Below are 21,273 nucleotides of genomic sequence, written 5' to 3' on the forward strand. Positions count from 1 at the left end.
TCCCCTTCTTATGGGCACCACTATGTTGAATTTGGTGTGGTTCTAGTCTACCGTTACTTGTCTCCATGAATAATTCATGTGAAAGGAATCGTTCCAACTGAAATTTGCGGTTTTTCCCCACACAACATGTTTTTGAGATCCAAGTACATCTTGCTCATTAATTTTATCCACTATATAGTATTCTATCCTATACCATAGTTTATGGAGCCTTCACTCCGCTGATCGCTATTGGGATTTTTGTCAACACTACCACTGTTACAGACAATATTCTAATGACCTGCCTTTTACATGTCTCCTTACTAAAGAGTTTCCTAACAGGATATGCCTAAAAATAGGATGCTGAATAAGGAATGCACATGTTGAACAGCACTAGATATTGCCAAATCACTCTACCAAGTGAACGTACCAATTTGTGTTCTCATCCAAAATGTGTAAGAATTTCTTTCTGCACATTATCAACAACATGTAGTTTTGCAAGACTAAATGTCTTTTTCTTTACCAATTTGAGGCTGTGAACTGGTATCATTGTTTTAACTTGCATTGTCCTGATTGATAATGAGATTGAGCACCATTTCAAGGCTTTTGGCCTTTGCATTTTCTCTTCTGTGAATCGTTATACCTGTTCCCATTTTTATTAGGTTCTCTCTCTCTCTCTTCACCTGTCAATTGATTTTTAGGCATTCTTCGATAGTCTAGATTTCAATCCTTTGCTCTATGCATTGCACATTTTCCCTTGGCTTGCCTTTTCACTTTGTGTGTGGTGACTTTTGTTGAACAAAAGTTTTTACATTTTGAAGTAACAGAATTTTTGGTTTAACTAAATTTCTTTAGTTTTTGCATAATATATAAAGATCAGTTAGCTTTTTCTTGGTGAAAAATGCTCCAAAATCTCAGTGGCTTACAATAGCAAACACTTATATCTTACTCTTTTTACATGAGACCTAGGTCAATAGCAACTCTGCTAGTCCTGGCTGGGCTCACCGGCTCAGCACAGCTCTGTGTGTCTCCTTGTTCTGGAACTCAAGCTGAAGAGCAGCCACGATCTGGGGTATATTGGTTTCCTGCCCTCCTGTAATCAAGTACCACAAACTAGGTGGCTTGAAACAACAGAAATTTATTCTCTCTCAGTACTGGAGGCCAGGAGTCCAAAATCAAGGGATTGACAGGGGTGTTAGATTTTTCTGGAGGCTTTGAGAAAGAATCTGTTCCATCCTTATTCCTAGCTTCTGGGGGTCACTGGCAATCCTTAGCTTGTAGATGTATCACTCTAATCTCTGCCTCTGTCTTCACACCCTGTTCTCCTCTGTGTCTTGTGTGTCTCAGTTCTCCCTCAGCCTTTTTCTTATTAGAACACTTGTCGTAGGATTTAGGGCCCACCTAGATAATCCAGTGTGATCTCACCTCGAGATCCTTAACTTAATTACATCTTCAAAGACCCTATTTCCAAATAAGATCACCTTTACAGGTTCTGAATGAATGTATCTTTTGGGGGACCACCATTCAATTCACACCATGGGACATGTTGTTATCACGGCAAAGGGCAGAGGCTCAAGGATAAAAGAAAAGGTGTGATGCCTTCAATGCCTCCACTCCCAACAGGCACACCATCACTACCGGCTACATCCCATTGGTCAAAGCAAATGACAGGTTAAGTCCACCTACTGAGAGCACTGCCAAGACATGTTTAATCTCATTAAAAGAGGAAGTGAATGCTGTCTACAATACTCTAATCTATCACAAGCTGCATTATTTTTAAAGTCAGATAATACTATATGGCTTTTAAGAAAAGCAGTCATCATTGACCCCACCCATTCCTATAATTGACCCTCCCTCTAAGTAATGGCTCTGAACTCCTTTGCAGTCTCCTTTTCTGGGCTTTAAATGCTGGAAAGTCAGTCCCCACACCTCTTCTCTTCACTGTTTGCACTCGCTCAGGTAACTTATTCCTTTTTAAAATACTATCTATAAATGGATGACTCTCAAATGTGTACTCAAGCCTCATCCTTCTCCCAGATTTGTATATCCCACTACCTAGCTGCACTTCCACTTGAATGGCTTTTGTCATCTTAATAGGCCTAAAATCTGTCTAATTGATTCCCATATTTCCTTGCAGATCTACACCTCCCTCAGGGGTCCTCATTTTATTAAATAACACTATCATTCACTCAGTTATTCAGGCCAAAAAAGGAGACATCCTTGATTCCTCTCTTTTTCTCACATCCCTCATCCAAACCATCAGTGAGCCTTGATGTACCCAAAATTCAGTACTTTCTCAGCCCCACAACCACAACTGGCCTGGTCCAAGCCAGCACCTCCAGCCTATGAGGAGGCAATAGCTTCCTCCTGCTTCTCCTCTTCCAATCTCACTGCCTATTCTACACATCACAGCCAAAGTGATTTTTCCCTCTGCTCAAACTCCTCCAATGACCTTCCATCTTAGAACAAAACCCAAAGTTCTTACCATGGCTACAAGGCTCTGGATGATCTGATCTGCTGGTGGTGATCACTCCTCCCCAGTTACTCTGAAATCTTCGTTGTCCCTTTAATGTGCACCTGCTATGCTTGGTGTTGGGAATGCCCTTCCTTCATCCATCTCACATTGCTCCTTCAGTTTACTCACTTAGAGAGGACTTCTTGATTTTCTCTAGTTCTTTACCCTTTCTTATTTTTTCTTTATAGCCCTTTCCACTGCCTGACATTATACGCTTATGTATTAGTTCATGCGTTTATCTGTCTCCTTCCATCAAAATGTATTTGTTCAGAACGCCTAGAACAGGCCCTGGCATGTGGTAGACACTCAATAAATATTCATTCAGTGAACGAATGAACTATTTGGGGGGAGTTTTTTTTGTGGTATTTATTTTTGTATTCCTAAATAATATGCTAATTCAACTATTTATTAAAATTTCAGTAGTAGCTATTAGCTATTGATTTCCTGCTAAACAAAACGAAGGTTTAGATCTCTTATCCACAATCATCCTACTAACATGTTCTTGCTCGTTATCCTCTGAAACTAATTACATCATCATTGTTTTGGTAAAATCCATTTACATTACTATGACTGTGTAAATTTTTCTCACAGTTGAACTATATAGTGTACAATGATCACTTTTTCTTTCTCATACAAACATTTAGTCTTTCCTGAAATTATAATGACCTCAATCTTACATCTACTTATTTTCTATGTAACTATCACAAATGCTTTCCCCAAGGACAGATCAGGTAATCTATTTGACTTTCCCTTAGAACATCCTTCCTGGAGTCCTCTGCTCTACTATCTACTGGTTGCTTTCTTGACCAGCTATCATCCTAAAATTTTCTTTCACCATCATCATGGGACCACCCTTCACCTGTGTCGTGGGTTTGCATCCTCTATTTCTTGATCTTTGTTTTCCTTCTTGGTTTCTAGTTTCAACCCCAACTTTTTCCCCCCTTTGGATGGAGCATACAACCTCAAGAACTTGATAACTTCAGAATGAAATATGTTTTCATTCATTGTACTGGACGCCCAGTAGGCCCTTTGAATCTGGAAACTCGTATCTTTCAGTTTGGGGAACTTTTCATGTATTTTTCTTTGATAATTTCCTTCCCACAATTTTTTCTGTCCCTTTTTATGGAACAGTCAGATATTGGAGTTTTGATTGATTCTCTAATATTCTTATCTTTTTCCTCCTCTTTTCCATCTTGTCTTTTCCTTCTACTTTTCTGGAAGATTTTTTCTAAACTTTATTTTCCACTTCTTGTATTGAATTTTTATAAATTTCTGCCATAATATTTTTTGTTTATGAGTTCTCTCCTATTCTCTGAAAGGGCCTTTTTAAAGCATCTCCCTAGTTTCATGGCTACAATATCTTCTCTTATCTCTCTGAGAATGGTAATTATAGTTTTCCTGAAGTTATATGGTAATTATAGTTTTCTTGAAGCTTTCTTCCGTTTCTCACCCTGCCTCTCTTCCCTCTGAGTTTCTTTTTTCCATTATTTCCACTGTTTTTCCATCTCGCTTTCAGAGCCTTTCCTTAACTTGATGTTCATATTTAAGAGTGAGGTGCTGAAAAGCTCGTTGGAAGTTCCTGTGCACGAGTTCACTAAAGGGCCTTGGGCAACGAGCCAGACATTTCTGGGGTCCCTCAAATGTCTGTGCCTGCAGATCTTTTTTCCAAGGGCATGCCAGTTTCCCTGGAGTGGTATCCTCCAATTTCCTTTCTGCGGAGTACAAACCTGACTGTTAGTGCCCTGGGAGCCCCGCAGAGTGGAGAGACAGGGGGTGTTTCAGTGTTTGTTGAGTAAACTTTCACTTAAGCTTGTTTTCAGTACGCAGACTCCTCCCTGTCCGCTGCTTTGCCTGACGTTCGGAGGCCATCTCTTCTCTTCACGGAAGAAGCTTCCAGCTTCCGTGTGGTTGAGAGCAGAGCGTTTACCTGGTTGTGTGAGTGTGAGGAGGCTATCTGGGCTTCTAACTGTTCCTTACTCAGATTTTCCACCAAACCTGTGTTCTGCTCCACCCCTCACCTTCAGAAATTGGGTGCCTGGTGGGGGGGGAGCTTCCAAATCTGTAGTTTTTCTTGGTTCTGAGGCTTGAATCAGCTTCTTTCTTGTCCGCAGGCCTTCCGGTCCACAGGGCCAGAGTTCAGTTTCTCAGCTCGGTTAGGTCAATTACCCACCATCCGTGCATTTTCCATATTCTGAAATTTGGCTGACATCTGCACTCTGTGTTGACTCCTTTCCAGGACTCTTTGTCTTGTAGGATTTATTTTATGATTTTTTATTTCTTTACTATCATTTTGGTGAGGTTTGGGGAAGGAGCAGAAAGTCATGCGTGTCATGCATGACTTTCTGATGAGTGTCAGGCGTTTGATCTGCAAGTTTAACCATATCCTCAAATTTTTCAGTCTTCTCATTTGTAGGTTCTGTTTTTATGATTTTAGAATCCTCTATCCCTTATCACAAAAATATTCACCTACAACTTTTCCTAATCATTTTCCTGTAACCTAGTTTCTTTCAGCATAGGGTGAGAATTTTGAATCTAATTTTGTTTGCCCATAGTCGACTGTAACCTTACCATTAATAGAATAGTCCACCCTTTTTTCTCCTTGATCTGTGATGCTTCCGCCATTATTTTAAAAGTTTCCACATATGCTCGGGCTGTTTCTGGGCTTTCTACTTTATTCTGTGGATCTATTTGTCTGTTCCTGGGCCAAGAACACTTCTCTTGATTAGAATTGCTCTAAAAAAAAATCTCAGTACTTATTTCTGGATCTTTACTTTTCCATCTGAATTTTAGGATTGTTTTGTCAAGTTCTACAGAATATATCATTTAGGGATTTTAGTTGGAATAATAAATGCTTAGGTTAATTTCAGAATTTACGTCTTTGTAATTTTGAGCTTTTCCATTCATAAAAGTAATCTGACTCACCATTTACGCAGACCTTTTATGTCCTTAAATCCAGTTTTATAATTTTCTTGCACATATTTTATTTCATTTATTTCCAGGCAATGCACATTTTTGTTATTACTATGAATAGTGTATTTTTCCATTATATATTAAAATTAGAGATGGCTGGTTATAGGTACTCTGGTTTTTTTTTTTTAAAGATTGGCACCTGAGCTAACAACTGTTGCCAATCTTTTTTTTCCCCTGCTTTTTTTGTTTTCTCCCCAAATCCCCCGTGTACATAGTTGTATATTTTAGTTATGGGTCCTTCTAGCTGTGACATGTGGGACGCAGCCTCAACACGGCCTAATGAGCGGTGCCATGTCCATGCCCAGGATCCGAACCCTGGGCCGCAGAAGTGGAGCACAAGAATTTAACCACTCAGCCACGGAGCCGGCCCTGGATTTTTGTATACTGAACTTGATTCCAATAATTTTGCTAAACTCTTCTATTAATTCGAATATGTTTGTAGATTCTCTTGAATTTTCTTCACACATAATCATATCATAGCTAATAAAGACACATTTTTCTTTCTAAATCCAATAGCTCTTGTTTCTTTATTTTCCTTTTTTTTGTCTTGGTTAGGACCGCCAGCCCATTTTTTAATTGTTGAAGAGATGGGAGTCATCTTTGTCTTTTCATTGTTTGCAATGGGAATAGTTTTAACATTTCATCATTAAGCATGATGTTTGCTGTAGATTTCTAGTAAATGTCTCTCATTATGCTTGTAAAGATTCTATTGCTAGCTTTTCAAGGGCTTTTTATTTTCTATAAGTGATTACTAATTTTACCAAATATTTTTCTTTATCTATTGAGATGATCTTTCTCTTTTCTTTTTTCTACTATTTCTTTTCGTACTCTTAAACTGCTAATGTACTATAATATATCAATAGATTTTCAGATTTTGACGATCTCTGCATTGGCCTTGTCTTTGTTTTTACACTATTGGATTCAATATGCTAAGTTTTTTCAGCTCGATTCATAAGTGTACTTAGCCTAATTCTCTTTTTTTATGTACTGTCTTTGTTGTTCAATTTTTCTATCAACATTCTACCAGTCTGATTTTATTGTTTTATAAACCCTGAGTTTCTGGAAATATTTCATTTGAGTAAAAGAAGGGGTGTTGTGGTGAGGATGGTTGTTCTTCTGCCTTTTAAAATGTTTGAAATAGCTGTTCTATTCAATAAAGTAGGTATGTTAAGCTGGAAGAATGTATATTTTTTGTGGAACGAAATGAAGTGATTTTAATTCTGAATGAAAAATTGTGGCCTACTTTTACTCTTCACAAATTCACACACGAGCAAATTATAGTTGCTCACTCCTGATCTACATGATTGAAAATACTCAGAACTGAAAAAAGTGCAACAAATCATCCAGATGTTTCCAAATGTTTCTTTAGATTTCTTCTGGTATGATTAGGTAGATATATCCTATGCTAGACAGGCTGTTCTTTATCTGGGATGATCCAAGTGGGAAACATATTCTGCAGAAATTTTGTATATAAATTCTGTGTATTTTTAGTGTTGTTTACAAAAGACTTCTGGGAAAAGTAAATATTATGAAAGTAAAGTTTCCCATGGCAGAGATTGGCAACATCTACCTTTTTTCTTTCTTTTTATTCACTTTCCTTTCTTTTTTATTCCTGCTTATTTAAGAAAAAAGTAAAAAGACAATGAAAAAAGAATTCTTCTATATTGTGGTATATAATACATGAAACTTGTTAAATTATTTTTCCAAATATATAGTTCCTCCACAATACGTCTATTTTCAACTGCACAGAATAGGCTGAACGGTTGCTCAGCCGCTATAGCCTGTATGTGAGGGATTCAGAATTTATCTAGGGAAACATACTTCTCTTTTCTAAAGACATAATCCCAAAATATTTAGCCATTTATCTTCTAAAAACCGTGCAAAACGTATGTCCTTTCCATGTTTCCTGCTGATAATATTTTCCCCATTTGTGCCACAACTTTTGTTTCCTTTGGGAAGCTGGTACTTATTTTATTCATAGATTGCAAATTATGCCCTGATGCTGTTCAACCAAAGGGCATTACTCATACAAGCCGAGAAGGCTGCTTAGGATATAATTGGCAGTGGCCATGGAAAACAGTGCATTAAAAAAGACCTCCCTGCCATATGGACCATTCTGGAGATCACGAGCCGCAAACATCTCTGGAAACAGGTCATATCTTCACATGGACATCTCTGATTGAATTGTTTTCAGAACTCACTAATCTCTGCTTTACAGTGTCTTCAAGCTTAGCAGTTTACCAGACTAGGAAGTATTATTCTATCTTTACTACCTGTCCAGATACGGGACGTCCCCAGCAGCAAAACTAGTTGTGTTCCAAAAGTTTATTTCCAAATCATTTATTTGGGATCAGAAAACATTTTCCCAGAGGAACCATATTATAAACGGTGGTGTTCCACAATCGCCTGGTTGAGCCACGGCGGACTTGAAATGCAGCATTGACTGTACTATTCCCACCAGCCACTATTTATTCTGTTTCCTTGGGAAAGTGCATTCTGAGTTCTAACTTGGGATGCCTGAAGCTCACCTCTCCCTCTGCCTGGCAGCCTTCCTTGTAGCTTTTTTAGGCTGTGCTGCAGTGGCAGTTAGAAAGACGGGATGAGGGTAGCCTTCTCAAGAAAGAGATGAGTACTGGGTTGATACAGATGCCTCTGGGTACTAGTTAATGCTGGAAGGCTGGAGAAGGAACCATCCATGTGGATCAATTACTTCCCAAGTCTTCTGAATGAAGCACAAAGGCAGGGACTTTTTCCTAAGTAGAGATCATTTTTAAGTCAAATCTTCATCAATAAGGAAAGGCTTATACAGTAAAACCTTAGATTTTTGAACACCAAGCTTCTGGACTTGTAATTACCCAGGGAAAATATTTTAACACTTGGTCAGTGATGAAACAGTCTCCAAACACCTACAAATTATTGACATAAATCTAGCACCTAGCCCTAGGCCTGACAGATAGTAAGTGCTCAAAAACAATTTTTTGTTGTTGCATTAAGTAGAGATTGACTAATTGAGTGAATTCTATATTGAAAGTACAAGACTACAGATTATATGCACATGGGCTAGTTAACTTCATTCTAATTCAGCATCTCTTAATTCTGACCCGCTCATAGCACTCATCCTACCAATGAAGAGTTGGTTGGAGTACTTTTAAGAAGTCACTAGACCATCGGTGCCATCTCTGTGGGCATATGCATCTGTCTGCATCAGCCCCAAAGCAGGTGCTAGGTCTCTTCACTCCCTCTCTCTCGTCCACAATTTCTAGCAATATCTGCCTGTTGCCAAATCTGAAGAAATAAAGAGGAGAGAGAGAGGGAGGGGACGTAGAAAACCAACGAGGATACCAGACCCGTAGGACCCTGCCCAGCTGGATTTCTGGCCCTATGCTTATTCTGGAGAATGTTAACCTTCTAAAAAAGACCTAAGCTTTTTTTTGTGGGTTGTTTTTATAACACATGGAGACATATTTTAAGAGGCTGTGCCTCTTTCAGGTTACAACGTACACCAGACCTGGGTCCTGGGCCATTTCGGGCTTTAAAATTACATAATAATTTAATTTTATTTTGTATCTACAGCTACTTTTAAAAGAAATACACTATTAAGGCTCCCTCAGTTAAAAAACCGTCCCCTCCCCCACCCCAATAAACTTACGCACTGTTAACTTTTAGTTTCATAAACGGTGCTTTCTTTTTAAAGTTCCATTTGTGTTCTACAAGACAGCCCCTTGCTCCAAGATTAACATTTCTTATGATTGTTCCTGACAATGGATTCACTTCCAGAGGCCCTGCTAAGGATAACCAAAAAAGGGCATGTAGCAGGCTGGTTTTGGCAGCCTGCACGCAGTTTCAGAGCTTTTTAGGTCTTGGTTTTTCTGATGAGTGACTTCCTGAGCATGCCTAGGGAATGACAGGCATCTCCACAGGCAGGCTGCATCCACCTCGGCCGGGGTGTCGTCATTGGCTGCCTATTAGAAAAACGACAGGACAATGCATACCACCGAAGGCCGACTGTAAACATAGGAGATATGTGTTCACTTAGCATGGACTTCTGGGAGGGGCTAAGGAAGGGCGGTCTGGAGTTTTATTGAATAGAGCAGTGTGTATTAGGCTGCCTGCCTGCCTGCCCTCTTGCTGTGCTCCTGCTTAAAGAAATCAGTCCTTCCTTTCTGACTTAGTCCCGGGACGAAGTTACAGCCTACGAGGTAAGGCACAGAGGGTTTTCTTTTCACCGCTTCCGCAGAGTCTGGGGACTTTCTCTGGGTTCCAGTCAGCATTCCTGGCCAGGGTAGCTGGAGATGCAAGATTGTAAAAGCCACTAAACCATGCAAATGCTCAGAGCCAGACTGGGCTTCGCTGCCCTGCAGATGTTCCCGGAAGACAAACAGGATGAGATTTCAAGTTTTGTTCTTAGAGTCGGGACGAGAGGAGAGATCACAGAGAGGCTTATATTCAGGGAGTACCGGTGACTCTGATCAGGATCACCTTTTGTTTAGGAGCGCAATGGGGATCATACCTGGGCGGCACAGGCCAGTGTCAGTAGGCGTGCTGTGCCAGTCTGCTCACACCAGCGATCTCTCCTGCATCTTTTATTATCAGAGATTTAAGAAGGTTTTGCTGTAAAAACAACAATAAGTTTCAGGTTGATGAGAAGCCATAAAGATGATGATTTTTAACCAAAGGCATTTACATTTTATTCTGCTACCAGTATTTAAGACTGGACTTCTAGAGCTGCAAGGAAATAAAGTCAAAGGTGGAAAGAGCATCGGCATTTAGCTCCGATTGGGTGAATATAACTGGTTTGATATTTGCTAAGACAGAAGATGCCTACCATGATCTGTTTCCTATAAAGCCTAATAATGAGAGAATGCATGTGCTAGTGGGTGTGTATTTAGAACCCGAATTTAACAACCTACCAAACTGTTTTTTAAGAAATCTCATTTTCTGTTTGAAAAATGTACTTGAGTGTGACTAGAGAATTAGAGAAGATGTAGGTTGGAAGCGTGTTCCAGAAAGGGAGGAAACAGGCTTTTATTTCAAGTTAGTCGGACATATTTGGGCATCTTAAACAGTAGGACAAGGCAGCTAGTTGGTAGTAGCCTGGAATTCCTTTTAGAAAGAGCTGATTGTAAAGGGCGGGGGAATTTTAGTGCGGTGCAATACATGGTCAAAAAAAGTAGATGAGAACAAAGTACTTGGTATTCATAGATCTCTTCTGTTAACAGGGCTATGCAGACGGACTTGTAAACTGAAATAGCAAATCCTTCTAATGTGTTTGGCGAAACCAGACATGTATGGCTAGACTATAAGTGAAGACTAGGTGGAATGTGGCAAGAAGGGCAAATCTGATCATTTTTTCATAATCTCGGATATTAAAGGTTTCCAGCTCCAAATGACTGACTCAACTTGATTTTATTCCATGGAGTGAGTTCTGTGTTGGGATTCATTAAATAATCTTTTGTCTTTGTATTTAGAAATTTGGGGATAATATTCTTGAGAATGCCTCTCTCGCCTTCTAGCAGTGATATATGAGAACAGAATTCCCTGTGAATTTCTTTTCCTGGAACAGTTCTGAGTAAGTGTGAGAGAAAGGCTGCAGGCGAAAGCCATAGTTTGATTATTGTCCTTCCTTCGAAGAGATCAAGTTCCAAACTATTTTCACAGTGTTTTTAATGTCAATCAAAATATGGAGAGCAATTTCTTTTTCAACCGTTCTCTAAACCATGTTGGGAATGCAGTTTGGAAGGAAATCTATAATCTTGGGATTTGAGGATAAATTCCAGTTTGAAACCAACATCTCCAAACCCCTGAAGGTTCGAACTTTGCTCCCACTCCTCGCTCCTCTCCTCCTCGTGTGCTCCCCACCCCCCGACAACCACAGAAACACATTTTTCCAAATAATGCTTTAAGTGTTCTACTCTCTGTGGTGATGGAGCAAGGGGACTGGATATTTTACTTTATGTTGAACTTGAGGCAGCTCTTTGTGCTACCTTCCTCCTATTGAATAGTAGCTGGAACACATCTCTCCAAACAGGGGGGCAAATGGAGCACAAGGAAACTGCCCCACAAGAACTTTCATTTTACTCAAAGCAGTTCATAAAGAGAAATACAATGGCAAAAGTCCGGAGCAAAAAGTCACTAATAAAAAGTTGGTCTCTGCACTCATAAGGAAGGCACAATGGATTGATCCATTGGTAACTTGCTGGGTTGTTTCCATTGTTCAAAGCCAATAGAATGTGCAATTTAAAAATTTAGATCATATAAGCAAATTTTAAAGCAAATAAGGCATTTTAAAGCAAATAAAGATTGCTTTAAAAGAATACACAATTCTTGCATTATGGTTCAGAGAAGGAGAACCAGGTTTGGACCTCAGCTTAACGGATTTAAATGAGATATGTAAAAGCAGGTCCTCGCAGGCTATTAACAATTCTGATTGACTCCTGTGACTGGCCTGAGGAACTCCTGCTCTGGGTCAGATAGAATAGGTTGATGCTGGGTCCAGTCACAGAAGGTTCCAGAATCCTGCCTGGGTGTTCTCTGTTCTGATGAGTAAAATGCACCTCACAAGGCCTTTTCTTAAAAACACATGTAGCTCTCTCCAGTTGTCATTTTCCTGGTAGCATGGTTACTAGTTATTCTTTCTAGCAAGACAAAAGAGTGACTTAGAGATGGACATGACAAGGGATTAGCTAGTCCCCGAGTTCTGCCTGCAGTCTATCACATGTCTCAGAAACGTGGTGGGGTGAGGCCATTGGGTGGGAGTGGGGGTGGCAGGGGAAAATGCTGACAAAGTGGTATGCAAATAGCATGGTAGGACTAAGGAGGAGGTTAGAAAGATGCTGCCAAAGAATTTTCAGACTTTGAAAAAGAGTTTTCTGGGTAAATTCTCTCAAAGCCTGAAAATAGAACCCCTTACCAAAAGTCCTTCATCTGTCCAGCTAATCCACTAATCCAAGTTTGTTACTGGAGAGATGCCCATAGGTTCTGAGTAGTTGAGTAATTTAAAGAGATGCTTGCAGCTAAGGCTTCACTCGGGAGCCCCACTATGAGAGCTCAGTCCCAGCACTGGTTCCTCTATTTAAACAGCCAGACCTTTGAGGAAGTCCTCAACTCTTTGACCTCATCTGTGGAATGGGCATTCTTACGCTTCTCCTACCTCCCGTAGTGGTTAAGGTGTCCAAATGAGATGAGGCTGTTTGCCCCTCTTCTCTGTAGACCCTATACTCCAAACTGCCTGCTATTTGAGCCCTCTGGACATTATGCTCATCTTGGCTGGTATCCTCCACTTCTTACCTAGTATCCTTAATTATCTGCTCCTCCCTCATATTTGAGGACCCTTGAGTGGTACCTTCTGGATCCTAGTTCTTTCTGGAATCCTGAGCTCAGGATCCAGGGAATACTGGTCTACCCCAATGTTGTCTAAATTTTGGTTTTGATGATCAGAGGCCAGGAGGACACCTGTATCAGGAGGCAGAATAAGACAAGTTGTTAGTGGTGTGAGGCCATATCCAGGAACCAGGAAATCTGAAGATCCAGTTGAGCAGAAGACCAATGACAAGGTGCTGACAACAGAAAGGCCTTAGTAAATGAGGCAGCTTCTCTGCCTCCAGCCAAAAGCATGGAACTAATCCCAGCATGTCAAGCCTGGGCCTCGTAGGGAGGGTGAGGTAATCAGGAGCACCTGGCTGTGGTTCCTGTTGGTATTGAGACCAGACTGCTCCATGTATCCGGCCTCTCACCTCTATTTGCCTCAGTCTTTAGTATCCCCAGCTGGCTCTCCTGTAACCAACCCCTGGTGGCATCGCTAAATTCCCTACCCCCCGTTCTCCACCTCTACCTGCTTCCCTAGCTCCTGCATCCCCAAGCCAAACATGAGGTTTTCCTGATCCAGTATCAACAATTCACAGTGACCCAGCTCTAGGATGAGACCCAGAGAACAGCAGAAGGGTCAAGCCTAGATATGTTTGAGACAGGGGAAAGCCTCTGCATGTTTTTAGCCAGAAGGAGAAAAGTTAGAGCAAACAGAGTAGATGTTAAAGCAATTTCTGTGGTCAAGAGCCACCCTGATTTTCACCCCCAAACTCATGACTGGCTGGTGGTGGGCGAGCGATGTGAGAGGAGGGCAAGAAGGAGAGGATGACTGTGGGCTGTGCGGAAGGGGTGATGGGTTGGCCCTGTCAGTTGTTCTTCCTGTGCTGTTGTTGCTGTGGACACCTTTGAGAACCTGATAAAAACTCGAAATAAACCCTTCAGGTCCTTTGTGAATGTATCCTTTGTGACTGGCAGATGGGAAACCTTTGAGGAGCCCTTAAGCTGGGGGAGGTGGGATGGGGAGTGAGGTCAAGTCTTGATTCCCATTGGAGACAAGGGCGGACAGGATCAGAACATGAGTGGAGGTGTCCTTTCTTGCTTCCCAGATTCTTTGGAAGGAAGAAAGGATGGTGTAAATATGCAGATACATAGAAGGAGAAAACTTCATAATGCCTCCTTTTCAAGGAAAAGGTGATCGTCTCTAGAGAGGCAGTTTTCTACGGGGAGCTTTTAGCGGCTGAAGTTAGGAATGGCTGCTATTAAGCGTAAACTAAGAGAGCACGGAGAGCTTAATAAAATGATTGCGAAGCAGCAGGAAGGGAATAGTTGAAGGAAAATAAATATATATATATATTTGGATATTTTAAGTGAATTGAGTGTTCTTAGTAAGCACTCATTTTAGTACATGGTTTTTCTTTCTTAAAAAAAAAATCGATGGATGGATAACTTGAGGATAAATTGCTTTTTAATTGTTTCCTGAGGCTTCTGGCGTTGTTTAGTAAATATGAGGATGAAAGCACTTGACTGCAAGGAAATCATCTCACTTGAAGAGGGACCTATTAAGTAGGAATATATAATCAGTTCCTTTTACACCCACACGTAACATCCCCTCTCGCTTGTCTCAAGCTGGGGAACTAGGCAGATTTCACCTGTGTACTAATGATGGTCAGTACCAGGGCAAAGGGCCTAAGGGGCCCAAGGGCCAGAAGCATCAAAGACGTTAGTTCCGCTGGGGTCCGGAGGGTCTAAGCCAGAATGGGTATAAACTACAATAGGCTAACATGTGAATTACAGCCAGGTAAGTAAAAGAGAAACAGCAAAAATCAGAAGTCAGGCAGAGGTTTAAAAACCAAGAGCTTGCTTAGCAAGGCAGTATAAAGACAGGTATGGTGACATATTGTGAGAGCACTTGGCACAGTGCTCGGAAAAAATAGAGCCTTATGTTAATAAGCTTCAGTAGCTCAAGTGAAGGGACAGGATTATAAGATACATGTGGAATGATAAAGGGATGGAATCACAAGGAAATCCAAGAACAGAAGCCAAGTTAGAACCAGGGTCCAAACAGGATGGGGTTGGAATCAAGGTGGGTCAAAGGATCTCACAGAGGTCCATGTGCTGCCATAAATGCATTAATGTAACTCAGCTGCAGCACAGGTGGCTGCTTCTTTCTGTTTCTCTGTAGACTGACAAGTTCCTTCTGTGCTTCCTGATCAAATTCTGAGAGAGGAGGTATGATTGGTTCAGCTAATCTTAGCAGGAGGAGACATCAAAGGTTACCGGCACACCTATGGATGAATTACCAGTGAGTCTGGCAGCAGATCCGTAGGCAAAAAAGTAAATAAAGCCCAGTGGTTAATTTTAGTTAGAAGAGAAAGTTAGGCATGGAAGGCAAATTAGCTGAAATGTCCAACAGCTGTCCATGAATATAATTTGAATTTTCATATAACTGAATTCTTAGAGAAGCAAACCCCTAACGTCAGGGGCACGCAGATCTTCGTGTCCACTTGGGCACGGCCTGATGAACCCAGCTTGAGGGAGGTGAGCCTGGAAGCTTGCACCACTGATCGTTGAAAAGATAGAATTATCCATTTTAGAAAGATTCTAAAGAAAAACACTCGAGTGTTTTCTTGGCAAGAAACTTCATACGAGTCATAGGTGTAATATGGCTCCCCCCAAACTAAGGCAATCTTTAAAAGTCAATAAATAATTATTTAATAAATTTAATAAATAAAAACTCTATCTCGATGTAAATCACAGCACTTAATAAGCTTACTGCATAAGAGCTGGTGTACTCTTAATCAGTGGATGTTTCAGTTCTCAGCAATGTTTGCAATGTAATCTTTCATTCGCTGAACACCTGTCTCGATGCCTGTCAAGGGGAGTAATAAAAGAACGTGCTCTCTTCTGGGTTAGTTCTGCAGAGAGGCATTGACAAATATGCTTCCAGGGATGAGGGTCAAAGGCCAGGGGGAGGCCGAAGAACAGAATATGAGCAACAGATAAGGGATCTGGAGCTGTTTATTCCAAAGCAAAGAAAATGTAGGGGCCACATGAATGTCTTCAAATATTTGAAGAGGAGAGCAGAGGAGAAGGCTCTCAAGGCAGCAGAACTGAATACATAGATTCATAGATTTTTTAAGCTGGCAGAGCCTTAGGGGTCATTTAGCTCATGGAATGCAAATAATTTTTCATCTGTTTGCCAGCTCCAAACAATTGGTAGTGACCATCTGGAACACTGTGTTGAGAAGGATTCTGAGGCTGAGTCTAAGACCTCAATGGGGGCACAAAATGCTATCATTGATACTGATGTCCATTGTGGAAGAAAAGGGCCATTGGTACTCAAGTACCACGTATTTCTCATCATTGATATAGTCTGTAGGTTCCTAACCTCTGTACCTTGGATCCCAGGGAGGCCACAAAGTTATTGTAAGAGGTAAACAAATCCATATATGCAGCAAATGTTTTTGGCAAACTGAGTACATAATACATCTTACACAATACATGGTACTCTTTTTCTAATTAAATAGATGCATTATGATGATAAAATGTTAATTTATTTAAAATAGTTGTTGAATTCATAGTAGCTTTTGGTTTTGTGTTTTCTCAATCAGTGGACCTAAAACATACAATTATATTGTGTGTGGGAAGTTTGTGGCAAGAAATTTGGGATCTTAAGAAGAAATGCTTTTAAAAAATGAACCTGTGATCTACTTTTCATTTCCTGGATAGGAAACAAAAGCCTGGCCACGCTAAATAAAATTATACAGGTATTTGTACGTTTCTTTGATTAATGTCAGTAAGACTCATGAAGGCAGGAAACATCTATTTTTCTCATATTGTATACCCAGTGCCTGCCACATCACAGAAGCCCAGTAAATACCTATTGAATGAAAGAACAAACCAAGTGACTTGACTGAGGTCACCAAGTGAATTAGTGGCAAAGGTGGTCCCAGAGCACACAGCTCCTAAGTCCCAGGGTGTTAACTTGTTCACTTTATGAGATTGCTTCTCCTGATAGCAAGAGAGAGTGTGCCGTTTTAAAAGTTCACAGATTTGGATTATACAATGCAGCCCAATTTGCCGAAATTCCAGTAGATCCTAATCAGTGTCTTAAACAGAATCAACTGTAGGGCTTTTTGCAAACAGACATCCCTGAGACCTATCCCTGGAGATTCTGATTCAGTGGGTCTAGAGTGGGTCCAGCATCTGTAAGTCTGTAAAAACTCCCTGGTGATTCTGCTAAAACACCTTGACACTCAGAAACACTTCTGTACATCTATGCTTAAAATAATTTATAGTAAATGTATGGAGTTACTTATTCCTCAGAAGCCTAGCTGTTTAGTTTTGAATGATTTCTTTCTAAAAATTACAGCCGTATCCTCCAAATAATCAGTTTTGCTGAAGAGTCTCTCCAGAAGAGCTAGAATACTTATCTGAAAATTCCTTCAGCTTCCCATACTCTGGGTTTGGGCACAAAGCTATCAACCCTGTAAGGTCAACCTTTCTGATGAGATTTCCAGAGTTTGCTCTGGTAAAGCATTAGAAATGTGGCAAGAATAAAATTTCTCATGGTATTTCCACTTCCTGTTCCAGCCACCATTACGAAGTGAAATTCGGGCTCGGGGGGAGGGGTGAAGTGAGGAGAATTTTTCTCTGTAAGTATTTCTGTCCTTAGGATGTTTTGAAGATTGGTTACTTTAGCTATCTAACTTACCAGGAAAAACAGAAGATGTTTTCTCTGTCCTCCGCTTTGTGGGAAGGAATGTACAAATCCTGCGCGGGAAGACGGGAGAATCTTCCTCTGCCCTCACCCCACATGTCCTCTGAGGCTGAGGCCATCGCAGCCTCTGGCTTGGATGCTTCCCTGGGCGGCCCTTCCAGAAGCATGTGAGCCCTATAAGACAAGAGACCTGGGGAGCATGGACGGGGGAATCACTTGCTTTTTGTAGAGGGACAGAAAATCCATCTCTAGGGTCTTCCCTTACTCAACAGTCAGGAGTTGTATCCTCTGTATTGCACAGAAGAGTCTACCATATTCAGACACCAAGCACATCAATTATATTCACTAAGGATTAGAGAGCTAAAAGTATCTCTGCTGAACGACCTAGTCCAATAAGAATGCCAGAATTGTTACTATATTTGTACCGATGCTGTTTAGTTTACAGAGCGGTGCTTCCATTGTGTACATGAAAGCAGGGCTTGCTGGAGAGGAGCAGCTGAAAAGGAATTAAGTTAGGACCCACATCTGCGTTAATGACAACACCCTGACTCAGTCTCCCTTTCCCCCCGACACTGTCCCCCTTTTCCATGCACGCTCAACAGCAGTGTGTGTGAACCAGCTCCTACTGGCTCTCAAAAGGCAATTGTTAAATTTTCAGGATTTTGAGAACGAGTTGTTAAACATGGCCATTATTAAAATTAAATTATATTAGCTTACAATTAAATAAATTTATTAAAAACCAAGGTAATAAAGACTCAAAACTCATCCCTTCCTAATTATTTTACTATGTTTTACTATTACCTGTGCTCTTGAGGTTAGTTACATCTATTATATCTGCATGATGGAAATACTGTATAATGCTGTGCAACAGAGTTTCTCTTCCAATTCTTCATTCACTGATGTCAGTTGGGAGCCTGAGATCAGCCATGATGGGAGTATTTACACCACAGAAATCAGCAAATGCTGCAAATCAGACTCCCCTGCCCTCCCCTCACATACCCCCAAAGCTTGTTGTCAAACATTTGCTAGCACACCACTGACCCAAACATATCAAGTTGGTCGAATTAGCCTCTACACGGCCTCTGCAATTAGTTGCATGCGTATTCAAAATGTGTGCTTATGATTGCATATTTATGTGTTTATTTCTTATGCTCCTAGAACATAAGCACCAGGAAAACAGGGACCTGTGAGGTTTTCAGTTCTGTGACTTGAGCCTAACAAAGTGCCTTGCCCCACATGTAGTACGTGCTTAATATGTGAGTTAAATCAGGAAAGGAATAAATGTCCAGGATTTCTTCTTGATCAGAAAGCTGAAGCTGGTGTTCATATTTGAGCTCATGGATTCCTCTCTAATTATCTCATTACCGAGTGCTTAGAACAGTGTCCGGCACATTCTAAGTAGCATATAGAGATCTATTTGATAAAAATAAAATAAATAATCTTCATAACAACCAACTTTACCGATGAGGAAACAGAGTTACCATTAGGTTAAGTGACACATCTGAGATCACACAGCTAGTAAGTGGCAGAGCCAGGATTCAGATCTGGACAGTCTGGCTCCATAGTCCACATGCTCAGCCACCACACTGTGCAGCCTGTTGCTAATTATTCCAGTCGCTGGAGACTCCTGTTTTGTCTGCAGCTCTGGAGGTGTGAACTATTTGAGAACAAACTTTGGAATCAGGAGGACTTGAGTTTGAATCTCAAGTTTACCATTTTCTAGCCCATTTCTTCACGTATAAAATGGAGATAATTATTCCTCCATTTTGTGGTTGTCATAGGATTAGGAAAAAATATCTCTAAACTGCTTTGCACGTGATAGGCACTGAATTAAAAATCACCGGCCATCAGCTGTGACTTCCTGTGGAGGCGCTCTGTAGGATGGCATTCCCTTAGTCCCCACGCCCTTAGCCACACACTCTCTCAAGTTGCCTACTCCATGGCCATCATGTAGATGGAGTGAAAGGAACCAACTTCTTTCACGTTAGGTTCTCCAGGAGGTAGGACCAGGGCCAATGGTTCCCAGTCATAGGAAACTCTATTTCAGGGTTGCATAAGGAATTTCTAACTACATCTGTCTCTCTCTGGAGCTGGGACCACTCTGCTCTGCAGAAGCAGACAACCTCCACCATCCCTTTCAACCACAGTTTTCTCCTGTGCCCTTACCATTGCATCTGTGCTGCCTTTAACATTCTAAATAGGCTGTAGTATGGCTAAAGGGTTTTATTATTCCTGAGGCTGGATTGTTTTGTAGGTGTTCAGTGTCTTAGACCCGGAATGAGAAAGGGAGAAAGGGCAGAAGAAGAGAGGGGAGAGGGCAGAAGAGGAGAAGAGAGAGGGGAGAAAAGAGAGAGAGAGATGATTGAGATTTATCCAGAGAAAAAGTACTGAACTTGGGAGGCAGAGCCACTAGAAATGGATTGATAGTTGTTCCGAGCCCTCATAGGTTAGAGATGGTGGAGAAGATAAGCCAGCTCATTCAACTACCTTGCTGGCATACTTGCTATGTGACAGGCACTGTTCTAGTTGAAGATGACGACCTCAGGGCAGTCAAGTAAATTAAATAATTGCCCAAAGTCACACACCCGGCAAATGGCAGAGCTGGATTCAATGCCACTCCCTGACTCCATTCTCTTTCCATTTCTCTACTGCTGTCTGTTCTGTGTCTTTCCTCAGGAAGGCGATGGAAACCAGAGCAGGAGGTTTCCATAACCAATCATTATAACTTGTCAGAGAGCCACAGTGCAGTTCAAATAGACAAGCACAATGTCATTCCCTGCCATATAAGGAAGCAGGGCTAAACACCATTTCTTTCACTACCGACTTGAGAAATTATTCAACTGAGACTTAGACAGGAGGAGAATCTAGGCCTACCCTAGTTAAAAAGAAGAAGAAGAAGGCTGCAGAAGAACTTTTGTGTTCTCCTTTTCTGGTGGCAGAGATTGTTTAAGAAGTAGGTTACACCCTTTCTCCCCAACTCAAGCGGAGATGTTCTAGAATTATGTGCTGAAGGATTAAACTCTTTGTCCAAATACATCAAGCTGTTTTGGTGTTTGATTATGTCAAATTAGATACTCAAAACACCAAAGCAGAGCTGATTCTGTGAGGTCAGGTGGGGAATTGTCTATCTCTCTGCAGTGGTTGACTAAATGAGTTACAGTCCACTCGCCTTGCCAGCTGTTCTCAAACACAATATTCATTAGTAAGGCTCCACACTTAAGTTTGACCTTCCTGTCCCAAACTCAGAATATTCGTGTGATCACTCTTTGCCTTAACAAGCAGTCACAGTGGGGATTTCAGAACACACGCCCTCTAACCAACTTCCTGGAGGGAGAAACTGAGGCATGAGCAGTTGAAATTATTTATTCATGTCAGCCAGTATCATCTTGCCGTAGGGAGCATCCGCTCTTTCAGATAACTCAAAGTAACATTACTTAGTCTTCTCAGGGAAATGAAAAAACTATAGAAGTCTGGTCAACTTCTTTTAACTCTCATCTTTGACCAGACTGCATCTGGGATATGAGTTTCCTAGGGCTGCTGTAACAAAGTACCACCAACTGGGTAAAAACAGAAATTTATTGTCTCACACTTCTGGAAGCTAGAAGTCCAAGGTCAAGGTGTTGGCAGGATTAGTCCCTTCTGAGGGCTATAAGGGAAGGGTCTTTTCCAGGCCTCTCCCTTTGGCTTGTAGATGGCTGTCTTCATGTTCACATAGCATTCTTTTTGTATGTGTGTCTGTATCTAAATTTCCTTTTCTTATAAAGATGCCAGTCATATTGAATTAGGC

General features: G+C 41.0%; 1 protein-coding gene across 10 annotated transcripts in view; it reads left to right on the plus strand.

Moving 5' to 3' along the window:
• Positions 1-9,263: 9,263 nt before the first annotated feature.
• CALD1 (caldesmon 1) overlaps positions 9,264-21,273 on the plus strand; it is a 183,232-nt gene continuing 171,222 nt past the window's right edge. For all 10 annotated transcript variants that reach the window (XM_014739289.3, XM_014739293.3, XM_014739294.3 and 7 more), the window contains exon 1: positions 9,264-9,660. The gene's annotated coding sequence lies outside the window, so the exon portion shown is untranslated. The remainder of the gene's footprint in view (positions 9,661-21,273) is intronic.

This window comes from Equus caballus, chromosome 4 (genome assembly GCF_041296265.1).
Source record: "Equus caballus isolate H_3958 breed thoroughbred chromosome 4, TB-T2T, whole genome shotgun sequence".
NCBI lineage: Eukaryota > Metazoa > Chordata > Mammalia > Perissodactyla > Equidae > Equus > Equus caballus.